We start from the raw sequence: 12,290 nt of genomic DNA on the forward strand, positions 1-12,290 counted from the left end.
TAAGTGACAGAGCACGTGTGTGTGTGTTTGCACGTGCATGCATCCATGCACGCATGTGTGTGTGTGTGCACATGTGCCATCACAAAAGTGGCCCTGTGGTCAACCCTTTGAGTAAACATTCACTGGAGCCTCTGACCTGAACCCACATTGACCCACCCCACCTGGACACTCACTCACAGGGCTCCACAGCAGACACCTTCTTTAGGTAATTTGGTCATGTCTTGGCTATAAGATCCTCTGAAAGCACTCGTTGCATTTGAAACTTCTGGATTAATACTGATCCTTAGATGCTTGTATGGGTTCTGATTTTCTATTGAGTCTCCATAAGCCAACGGACAGACAGCCAATGGTCTGTCGAGGCTTCCTTCCCCAGACCCATCACTTCTGCCCTCCTTCTCCTTTCGTACAACCGTCACCCTGGTCTGGGTCTCCACGCCCTCACCCGAGGTTGCTGTCCTCTCCCTCTCTCATTTAGCTTCTGCTTGTAACTCAGAGGATCAGCAACATGGGCTAAAGGGAAAGGATCAGAGACAGGCAGATCCAGGCTGGAGGGAACCTGAGAGCATCACCCTGCTTGCAGAGTTTTGGTGATGGTCCAGCAGGTACTTATAGAAGTGCAGGCACCCGTGCCCACTTGGGTCCCCAAGTCTGTCATCCAAGAAGACACAGCAGTGGTAGGATGATAAGCAAAAGCACTGAGTGGAAGAAAAGGAGGCTTCAGCAGCACAGCGGATCTTCCTAACATTCTGCTCAGCACAGAGCCCCAAACAGCTGCAGGACACAGCCCAGAACCAACACTGCCTCCCAGCATCATGGCAGTGGGCTTGGACAGGAGGACGGCAAGAACAGGGCAGATCCCAGGACCCAGCCAGCATATCAGTAACAGCAGGAAATCAAAGAAGAAACTCAGAAACACGGATCAAGAAAACACCACGAGGGTGGAAGCAAGGGTGTCATTTGTCATTCAGGGCACATGCCTTCTGTCATTCAGGGCTTCAGCTGGTTTTCTACCTGCCAGCTAATTGGTGTGAAGCTGTCAGGGTGCCTCTGCCCACGTCAGACACCAAGAGATATATGGGGCTGGGCCTGCTAGTGAAAAGCAAGGGAAACTACAACTGCATGGGGTTGCAGAAAGCAGTGACAGCCGCTAGCCTGCCATTCCACTCACTCAAAAACTCTCAACAGCTCCGCCTATCTCACCATTATCATCATCATTAAACCCAGCAGTGACTGGGCATGCATTACCCATGAAGACATCACCTCTTACCATTCTCCCTGCTCACTATTCTCTAGCCACTCTGGCCTCCATGGTGTTCCTTGAATAAACGAGGTTAAGTTCCCATCGCAGGGCCTTTGCACTTGCTGTTCCTTCTGCCTAGAAGGCTCTCCCCATAAGTACCTTTACAGTATTTTCTCTCTCCTCCTTCCATCTTGACTCAAATGTCTCAGGCTTTCCTGACCACCCTATTTAAAACTGCAGATCCAGGCCAGGCACGGTGGCTCAAACCTGTAATCCTAGCCCTCTGGGAGGCCGAGGTGGGCAGATCACTTGAGGTCAGGAGTTTGAGACCAGCCTGGCCAACGTGGTGAAACCCTATCTCTACTAAAAACACAAAAGTTAGCCAGGCATGGTGGTGTTCACCTGTAATCCCAGCTACTCGGGAGGCTGAGGCACAAGAATCGTTTAAACCGGGGAGGCAGAGGCTGCAGTGAGCTGAAATCATGCCACTGCACTTCAGCCTGGGCAACAGAGTGAAACTGTGTCTCAATAAAATAAAATAAAATAAAATAAAATAACAAATCCCCTCCTTCACCACTCTAGCATTCTCCCTTTCCTGTGTTATCCTTCATAGCATTTACTATATTGACCTCCTGTATGTTTACTTATGTGTTTGTTTATTATCCTCTTCACCAGAGGAACGTGTGCTGAAAATCAAGAAACGGTAAAACATAGGGAGACTGAGGAGGGCAGATCACTTGAGATCAGGAGTTCAAGACTAGCCTGGCCAACATGGCAAAACTCTGTCTCTATCAAAAATACAAAAACTAGCCAAGTGTAGTGGTGTGTGCCTGTAATCCTAACTACTCAGGAGGCTGAGGCAGGAGACTCATGTGAACCTGGGAGGCAGAGGTTGTAGTGAAATGAGATTGCGCCACTGTACTCCAGCTTGGGTGACAAAGCAAGACTCTAGCTCAAAAAAAACGGGGGTAAAACAACTTTCAAGAGAGAAAAGGAATGTTACCAGCAAAACAACCAATGCCATTATGCCCTTTTTCTTCTTCCTATTGCAAAAGGCATTTGCCTTCCAATCTTTAACATCTGGACTGAGAGACCTTGTCCTTGAAGTTTTCCCTCGTGGCTCTTTGATTCCCTGGTCTTCTCTTTCTCCAAATGACATTGTTTATTCTGTGCAAAACTTCACACTAACCAAAAGCGTCTGCCTCTTTGTGCTACTGCGGGACTTAAATGAATTAATTCATGCTTAGAAAAGTACTAGGATGGTGCTCAGTCCTTGTTAAGTGTCCAGGAAATCACAGCCATTGTTATTATTTAGTATATGGACCTTCTATTATATCTACTGATTCAAGTCTTATTTCTATAGCTAGAGCATAAGCAAACTGAAGGCAAAGATCTTATCCTATGTTTTCAGATTTCCCAGAGTACTTAATCCAGGTTTTCAATAATTATTTGACAACTGATTGAAACAAAGTATTTCAACTTTTAAAGATTTGCTTGAAAACCCTTAGAACCTCTATTTAAACAGTGATTCCAATCCTTTACCTCTCCCGGGACTGACCTGGTATGCAAATACAGCAAATCCCTGAAAACGGCATTTATAACAGGAGTTTGCTATAGCATGAACAGCAAAGCCAAAATACTATACAAAAGATCAAACAAATATTGACTAAAAGAATTTTCCCCAAGGCAACTGTTACAGTCTTATCTTGAATAGAATGTTTACACAGTTAATTAAGTATTGCTATGGACTCAGCAAAATCCCAGGCAGACCCTGCCAAGCTGCGTTTTACATTCCCACTGCTTTATCGCTATTTACAAAGCCACGCACAAGTCCCTCTCTTCTTAGCCCCTCACCTATCAGTCCTGCTAATGCCGGGTGTGGAATTAAATGATAAGTAAGTCATACACTTTTTATCCGTAGACAAAAGATAATGGAATCTCAGTGCCAAGGATTCCATTTACCTATCCCACGGCAAATATGCTCTGTCATTACCCTCCCAGAAATCAATCAGGCTGCATCTGTTACTACCTGTTGACTTCTTGGAAATGTATGAAATAGTAGAATCATGTAGAGAGAGAGGTGTTTACTGGTTTCACAGAACATGCCTCTGTACACCAGATACTAATGAAAGTTTACTTCCTATGATTACCAATCAAGAAGCCTGCCAGAACACCTCAAAATTCACCTCAAAATCACAGGCTGTTCTACATAGTGAATAAGCTGATTGCTAGCTTACAATGGGTTGTCTAATTATGGAGAAGGTCAGTTATGATGAATAGAAGCCAACAAGAGTCATTCACAACCTTTCTTCCTTCCCTCCTTCCATTCAGCCATTATTTATTGAGCACTTGTGATGATTCAGGTACTCTTCCAGGCACTAGGAATACCATCAAAAATTACAATTACCATAGTATTAGGAAGGTTATATGAGGGAGGAAGGAGATCAATAAAATAAAGAGCTTAAAATTTTATAGTGTGCTAGATATTAATAAGTGCTAAAGATAAGAAAAATTAAGAAGCAGAATATGAAATCCCGAAGCCCCAGCAGAAGGAATAAACTTGCAGATGGGTAGCCAAAAACATCCTCAGGGAGAAGCCACTATTTGAAGAAAGTGAGAAAGCCAGCCTTGTAGGTTAGTGGGGAAGAGTCTTGCAGGGGGAGGAAACTGAAATGCTAAGGTCCTGTGGCAGAGCATGGCTGGCGTGTTGGGGAACATTAAGGAAACCAGTGTGGTGAAGCCTTGTGCTCACTGGGAGACATGGAAGGAATAGGCCCCAAGAGAAGCAGGGGGCAAGACCCTATAGCACCTTGCTTCCAAAACATATGCATTTTTATTCATCACAGAAAAGCTACCTGTTTACCAAATTTTCATGTACTCACAACTCTCCAGTCATTATTTTTCTAAGAATTTATGTACTTCAAGAAAATGATTCACACACACACACGTACACACACACACCACCCACCCCTGCAATTAAAAAAAAAAAAAAAGTTGTACAGCTAGCCTACATATTTGCCTGGGGAAAACTCTTAAGCTTCTATTAATAAAAATGAAAACTGTTCATGGCTTTGAGTGTTAGCCTCTGTAGGACTGGAACCAGGCCTCACAGTAGTGGACACTGCTCAGCACTATGGACAACTGGGCACTCGGTGATGCTGTGGAAAGATGTCACGCTGGCTAAAAATAATAACATGCAGAGTTATAGGAGACGGGAATGTTGAAATTTACCACAGGGACATTTTTTAATGTGGCAATGCTTCAAATTTAATTTGCTTTGGCAAATTTAAACGCCAAGCTGGCTCATGCAGTATCCAGACCACACATTCTTCCTGCCCAACCAGCTTCTCAACATAAATAAGATGCTATCAGCCAAAATCTGTGACACAGCAGGGTTTGGGGTGGTACCTTAAGATCTGCTATCTTCCAATTCTATTCAATCCTAATCAACCCAGTTTCATTTATCACATAAACAGTTTTCCATTACGAAACATTCATAAACAATTCCACTGCAGTGATTCCACTATTCCTAGGTACACACAGTCTATGTCGCCAAGGCAAAAAGCACAACTACAAGGCATGTCCTGTGTAACAAAAACTAGCTATTATGCTACATGGATATTTTGTGTAATAAGAAAAACTAAAAATATAAAAACCAGTTATGATTATTAATGACCAGTCATAATCCTGCCTCCATCAAGTTCTCCCGAGGCCACCCTCACCAGCCCACCCACAAAATGGACAAATTCCTGTGGCTGGGTCACTTTTCTGGCTCTCCTTGGTTAGAAGTTATACCATAACTGAAAAAAAAAAAAAAAGTCTACATAATAAAGAACTTCAGGGTGGGGGCTGGGAGAAAGCAGTTGAAACATCAGAAAGGTATGGATACGGAAGTAAAAATGAGTTCTAAGAAGAAGTGGAACAGTGTGGAACAAGAGACAAAGGAGATACTTTTTAGAAATGTTTCTTAGAAGACCCCAGCAGCCAAAATGGTGAAGCAAATTAAGCAGAAGTTTGCTTTTCAGGAAGCCTTGGAGGCTGCAAGTGATAAACCTGGAGTAGTTGACTTCTCAGCCACATGGTGTGGGCCTTGCAAAACGATCAAGCCTTTCTTTCATTCCCTCTCTGAAAAGTATTCTAACATGATATTCCTCAAAGTAGATGTGGGTGACTGTCAGGATGTTGCTTCAGAGTATGAAGTCAAATGCACGCCAACCTAGTTTTTTAAGAAGGGAGAAAAGGTAGGTGAATTTTCTGGAGCTATAATAATAAGGAAAATCTTGAAGCCACCACTAATGAATTAGTCTAATCATGTTCTCTGAAAACATAACCAACCATTGGCTATTTAAAATTTGTAATTTTTTATTTACAAAAAGTATAAAGTATAGAGACTATATACCCAACTGCCATCTGGGTGACAATAAAATATTAACAAACAAAAAAAAGTGTTACTAATGTTCTCTGAAAGATGCAAATGAAGCTTGAAAATTCAGAAATACTTGTTTGCCACTTCAGTTTCTGAACTGTGTTCCTCTCAATGCTAAGTTGTATCAATTACTCTAGGAACAACTGGACTTGGAGAAAGAGTCTAACTCGTGGACATAAGAAATGCACCAAGTTTTTCACTTAACATAATACATTCTGCATTACTGAGGGCAATGATGTGTTCCAAAACAAAGCATGGTAAAGGGGCTACAGGAAAAGTCATGGCCAGACTTCTCCTGCCCTACCTCAAACACAGAAGCCAGTTATTCTACAAAGGTTAAAAATTACCTGCTGATTTCTTCTCAAACTGCCTAACAAAGCAGAGATTTGGGCAAAGATTTTTCCAGTCTCAGCAAAGAAGCCCAAGAAACAAAAACCTCCCTCCTCACAGTGGTGAGATGTTCCCCACTCACCTTAGAAAAACAGGACTTTCTGTTGAGAGCACTCCCTCCTTCTCCCCTCCTATCAGGCCAGTTTGAGAGGAGGGTGGTCACGCCTTCTTCCAAAGCAAAAGCTTTTCTACCCTCTAGAAAGTTTTGGTCAAAGAAGATTCATATATAATACAGGATACATGCTACCAGTGAGTAGTCAATTACATTTTTCTGTTGCACAAAGAAGATAATAAATTCTCCATTCAGACTGTAAAATAACTATTTGAGACATTAATGATTATACCAGGAATCTTCCTATATTATATAAAACTTAAATAAAAATTAGAGAAAAACTTTTCTTTCAAGACAAAGATTATCTAAGAGAATTGCCTTAAACCAAAGGAAAAAAGCAAAGACTATATAGTACCATTTTATAGCCCTACAAGGATAATATATAATATCTACAATCAGAAAAAAAAAGGAAGTTTTAAAAAATTATATACAGAAAAGATATGAAATATATATATACATATTTCAAATCTTATCAATAAATATACTAGAGGGGTAAATTCCTTTTTACTTTTCTGTGTTTTCTGAAGCTCTCATGGTATGTATTAATTTATAATGGAAAACAACTTTTTAAAGGATGTTTAAATTATTAAAACATTCAAAGATTTATTAAGGGTCATAATGTATAAATATAAAATATGATCAGGAAAAAGCATTCACCACTGACCATGCCACTTTTCCCAGATAAATCATTTACATATTATGTACCAGTGCTTCTCAAACTGAAGCAGGCATAAGAACCACCTGGAGAGTGTGCTGAAATACAGGTGACAGGAATGGTAGGCAGCCATAAAAAATAAGGAAATCATGTCCTCTGCAGGAACATGCATGTGGCTAGAAGCCATTGTCCTAAGCAAATTAACATGGAACAGGAAACCAAATACCACATATGCCCTCTTAGAAGGGAGACCTAGGCCGGGCGCGGTGGCTCACGCCTGTAATCCCAGCACTTTCGGGGGCCGAGGTGGGCGGATCACGAGGCCAGGAGATCGAGACCATACTGGCTAACACGGTGAAACCCCGTCTCTACTAAAAATACAAAAAATTAGCCGGGCATGGTGGCGGGCGCCTGTAGTCCCAGCTACTCAGGAAGCTGAGGCAGGAGAATGGCGTGAACCCGGGAGGCGGAGCTTGCAGTGAGCTGAGATCCAGCCACTGCACTCCAGCCTGGGCGACAGAGCGAAACTCCGTCTCAAAAAAAAAAAGAAAAGAAAGAAGTGAGACCTAAGCATTGGGTACTCATGGAAATAAAGATAGCTACAATAGACACGGGACTACTAAAGGGGAGTGGAAGGAAGGGGGGCAAAGGTTGAAAAGCTAACTATTGGGTACTATCCTCACTATCTGGGTGACAAGATCAATTGTACCCCAAACCTCAGCATCATACAACATACCCATGTAACAAACTTGCACATATACCCCCTAAATCTGAAATAAAAGTTTAAATTATTTTAAAAAGGAAACAAATAATGGCTAATAGAACATAGTGTCTCTAGACACAGGACACAAATGGGTAGCCAAAAATGGTACCGCCCCATCCGTACCATGGGCCAGTGAACTATACAGCCCATGAACTAACAGCCTATTTTTGTAAATAAAATTGTATGAGAGCCAAGTGCGGTAGCTCAGACCCGTAATCCAGACACTTTGGGAAGCCAAGGTGGGCAGATCTCTTGAGCTCGGGAGTTAGAAACCAGCCTGAGTAACAAAGCAAAAAATAGTCTCTACGAAAAATACAAAAAATGCGGGGTCAGGCACAGTGGCACGCCCCTGTAGTCCCCGCTACTTGGGAGGCTGAGGCAAAAGGATTGCTTGAGCCTGAGAGGTGGAGACTGCAGTGAGCAGAGATAGTGCCACTGCACTCCAACCTGGGCAACAGAGTGAGATCTTGCCTCAAAAATAAATAAATAAATAAGTTGTATTGGAACACGCACACACAGAAGATCCCCACAGGTAACACAACCTGATAATCTGCATTTTAACAAGCTCTCAAGTAGTACTGATGCTGCCAATCAACCGGGCTCACTTTGAGTAACCAGGTTTGATGCAGCAGGAAGTGACTGGAGTCTAGCTTGGGTTCTCTCCCAGGAAGCATGCCACGCTTATTCTAGATTGGGCAGAAGAGAAAGTGAACTCAAGATTCCACCTTCTTTCAGAGTTCTAAAGCAGGAGCACAGATTCATTTCTGTCTAATCAACCCTTGGTGATTAAATGCTAAGTCATATCCTTACTAGGGGGTCAATGAAATTTAAGATAATCATGATTCCAGGACTAACAAGCTTGTTAGAGCATCTGATGGAACCAGCCTCTGGATCAACTTGGCAGACTGCCTCTGCCCTCCCTAGAGTTCGCCACACACTTAGCAAGTATTTTGACAGTAGTTTTCAAACACCACATTGTTTCCTACTATTTCCATCATTTCCAAAAAATGATTTTGTTGGATGTCTAAGAATAGGAGGTAGTCCATGAATTCAGTATCTATCACTCATAAGGAGACAAAAGAAGGCAGAGACACTTCATGAGCTGCCCAAGAGGGAGGGAGGGTGAACTTCAAAACAGTCCAGGTAGTCCCTGTCCTTTTACTCCCAACTATGCACTCCTTAGATACATCGCAGTCCTCTGGGAGCCAATGCCAAAAATCATACTCAGAAACTCCATAAAACCTCAGTAATACAATGCAGTGCCTAATAAATTACTCAGGCCCCACTCAAACTCCTCCACCAGGCCAGCCCATCAAAGCACCAGAGGGTGACCATCATGTTTCCTTACACCCTAAGGAAGAAGGTACCTGGCTGAGAGGCCTCCACATTCCAGAGAGTGACAGCCCCTGAGAGGAACTAACTTAATTAACCATTCAGATGAGCACAGAGAATTCCCACCAGCCTCCAGGTCCCCAAACACCACATCTGCCATTTATTCCCGGTGCTGTCATTTCCTGCCTGCAGTGAGCTAATTACACACAGTGGGAATTCTGGAGCTGCCGGTTCTAATGTTTATCCACTGTTAACTTGTTGTGTGACCTCAAAGATATGTCTCTAGTGCCTTTATTTCCTCTGCTATAAAAGCAAGATAAGGGAAAGACACGCTTGACAAAGTGCCCTAATATAATACTAGAGTCACTGCTATCCTCAGGATGCTCACAGGAATTGTAATTAACATGTCTCTTTTACTCAGGCCTTTAAAGACAACTGATGACATGTTGTCAAAAGTGTGGGATCTCAAATTATATTTTCTCTTTTGTTAAAACAGGTTTTAGTGGCAAATACTACCTATAAAACTGTTGATAAAAGCAGTATTGAATGTGCTTCTTTGTAAATCATTGATTCATTCAAGGGGGTGTCCATAACCGTAACTCTAATCAAGACTTCATAAGTAGAAAAGATACTGGAAAAGTCACCCTAAGTTAGTTTTCCATAACCTTGACATCCAGCATTGAAAATATAGTTAGGCAAAATAGGACTGTACTTCTAAAACTATGTTTTAGAAGACTAGTTAATAACACAGTCTGTGCTGCTATATCAGAAAAGCTGGTTACAAAACATTTTGCATAAAAACAATATGTATAATCAGATTTTGTAAATCTATATGGGCATGGAAAAATATTCAGTAAATGGCAGCTATTAAATTCCAGAGTTATCTGCTATGGCCCTGGCCCTTTACTTCTGCATTTGGGTTAGCAATATATTCCAGTTATAACATGTTGTTAATCATTTATGTGTCACAAATTTACTGTGAATTGTCCCAGTCTTTTATATAGAAGTTTTAAATTAAAATATTCAAACTTGTTCATTTTTTCCTTGCTAGTTGCTTCTTTTGCTTTAAAGCCAGAAATGGTCGTTCCTGTACAAACCTAATACATATTATGCTTTCTGCTGCTTTTTCTATAATTTGATTTGCAATATTCAACCCTCTGGAGTTTATTTCTGGGATATGGCATGTTTGGTGGGTTCTAAATTGATACTTTATTATGTTTAACCCCTGTATTAAATAATTCTTTCTCACTACTTTATTTTGCAAACTTTAGCTACATGTAGTTGGCAAATTATCCTAATTTACTTTTAAAATATAAGACATAAACAACTCAAAGTAAAAACTCAAATATACATGGCAGCTTTTTAAGAAATCTCAGTAAGACATTATCAACAAATCAAATCATCATCAAGCCATTTCTACCTCAGTGAAGCATCAGTCAGCTAAGAATTCCCATTAAAATCAGTCCTTCCTATTCAGCAGAAGACTTTGACAATGTAATTGTAGGGTATATAAGTATATGGTAGCTGAGTCATCAACTACTGTTTGAATTCAATAGTGTTATAGGGAGGAGCTACTTCTTGGGTGGCAATGTTATTCTAACCCTGAAACAACTGAAAATAAAACCCCTTGGCCTGAAAAAAATAAAAGTAAAGAAGTAAAATTCATTGTTTAATTTGGTCAAGATTTGGCACCATCATTTTCACTCTATCGATTTTTCCTCCAGATATATTAGAAACCTGACATACATGATATATACCATATAAATTTGCACTTCTTGTTAGGTTTCTAATGTCTGCATCTTGCCATTCCCATTAAGATATAAGTTCCTGAAGTGCAAAGGCTGTGCTTAAATAGGGAAGGAAGGAAGAGAGAGAGAGAGGGAGAGAGGGAAGGAGGGACTTGGTGAACCTTGCAGCTCCTTCTTTACTGAGCCTTGCTTACAGGGGACACTCATGAAAATCTGCCATTAGACAACTATTTCAGGACTTCGGCCACAAATGATACTTAACCAAAAAAAAAAGAGAACATGTATCACTGAAAGCTTTTATTTGAATTCATCTCCCCTACTGACTAATACAGACAGATTTTTGCCATTAATTCACACCCTGAAGCACAGGACATGATGATCTTTCTTTTCATTTGCATAGCTATGATTTGTCATTATCCAGCCCTATTTTTTACTCAACAAAATAACATTGCACCGTTAAGATGTCGGCATGTCTATTCTTGTCGTGGTTATTTTGAATTTTGCCTTTTAGAAGCTAGTTGCTTCTTAACTACTTAAAGTAGTTCTTTAAGAAAAAAAAAATCATCACTTCTCAGGTATACATTTGGCTTGATTTTATAACTTACGCTCTTGTGGGTTCATTTTCCTGCTGCTTTTCCATGTAGGGAAGGAATGCCTGAGAGAGGTTCCTCTGGATCAACAGAGTTGATGAAGTCCTCAGCTTTGTAATCTCTGCTTTTAATCCCTTTCTCCAATAAATGGGCTAGAGAAATCACTGCCATTGTCATGATCATCATCAATGCTACAATTTACTGAGCATCTTCTAGATGCCAATCACACTGCTACATATTTTACATGTGATTTTCAGTGCTTTTTTTGTTATCCAAAAGATTCTATGATGTTTCTCCTTCCTATCCCTGAAAAAATGCTCAGTTTAATCTTGCACTTAATTATTAGGTATAATTTTATAGATATTGTTTAACTTTTTAGCCTAATAAATAACTATCATTATAAGAAATTTGATGCTTACTTTTATAATGTACTTGTATTCTCCAATGTAAAATAGAAAAGTATACCCTATAAGAATGTCTTGTCCGTTCCCACTTCTCTCTTTTCTGTCTGGGAAGAATGGATATGCTTGTCACACAGCATAAGGAGTCCAGGGAAAAGGAGGGAGATTATTTTACATGCTGGCAAAAGAATGGTATTTGACTCCTTCCATCTCTGCCCCCATCCTCCCAAGCCCTGGGGAATCCAGGAGCACTGAGAGGTAGAGTTACACACCAATAAATACTAACCGGGCTCTACCTCCCCCTGTCCTCTCTCCCAGCATTTGCCTAGGATGTCAACTCGAGAGTCAGGCTTACCTCACAGAGGACTCCCAGGGAGCAGAAAGAAAACCCCAAGGAGTCCACCAAAAATGCAACTCCTTCAATTATATTGGGATAGAGTCACCTAAAAATACATATAAACAAACACATATTTTATTACTAAATCTAAACATTAAGTCTTATCATAGCAATTCACATGTTCAAGAATGCACTGCAAGGATTGCTGGAGCCCAGGAGGTCAAGGCTGCAGGGAGCTATCATGGCTCCACTGCACTCCGTCCTGTGCGACAGAGCAAGACCCTATCTCAAAAAAA

General features: G+C 40.9%; 1 pseudogene; it reads left to right on the plus strand.

The window, feature by feature from the left end:
* Window positions 1-5,229: 5,229 nt before the first annotated feature.
* On the plus strand, window positions 5,230-5,549 carry LOC105512587 (annotated as a pseudogene).
* Window positions 5,550-12,290: the final 6,741 nt, after the last annotated feature.

The sequence above is a fragment of the Colobus angolensis genome, unplaced genomic scaffold, assembly GCF_000951035.1.
Source record: "Colobus angolensis palliatus isolate OR3802 unplaced genomic scaffold, Cang.pa_1.0 Scaffold215, whole genome shotgun sequence".
NCBI classification, from domain to species: Eukaryota; Metazoa; Chordata; class Mammalia; order Primates; family Cercopithecidae; genus Colobus; species Colobus angolensis.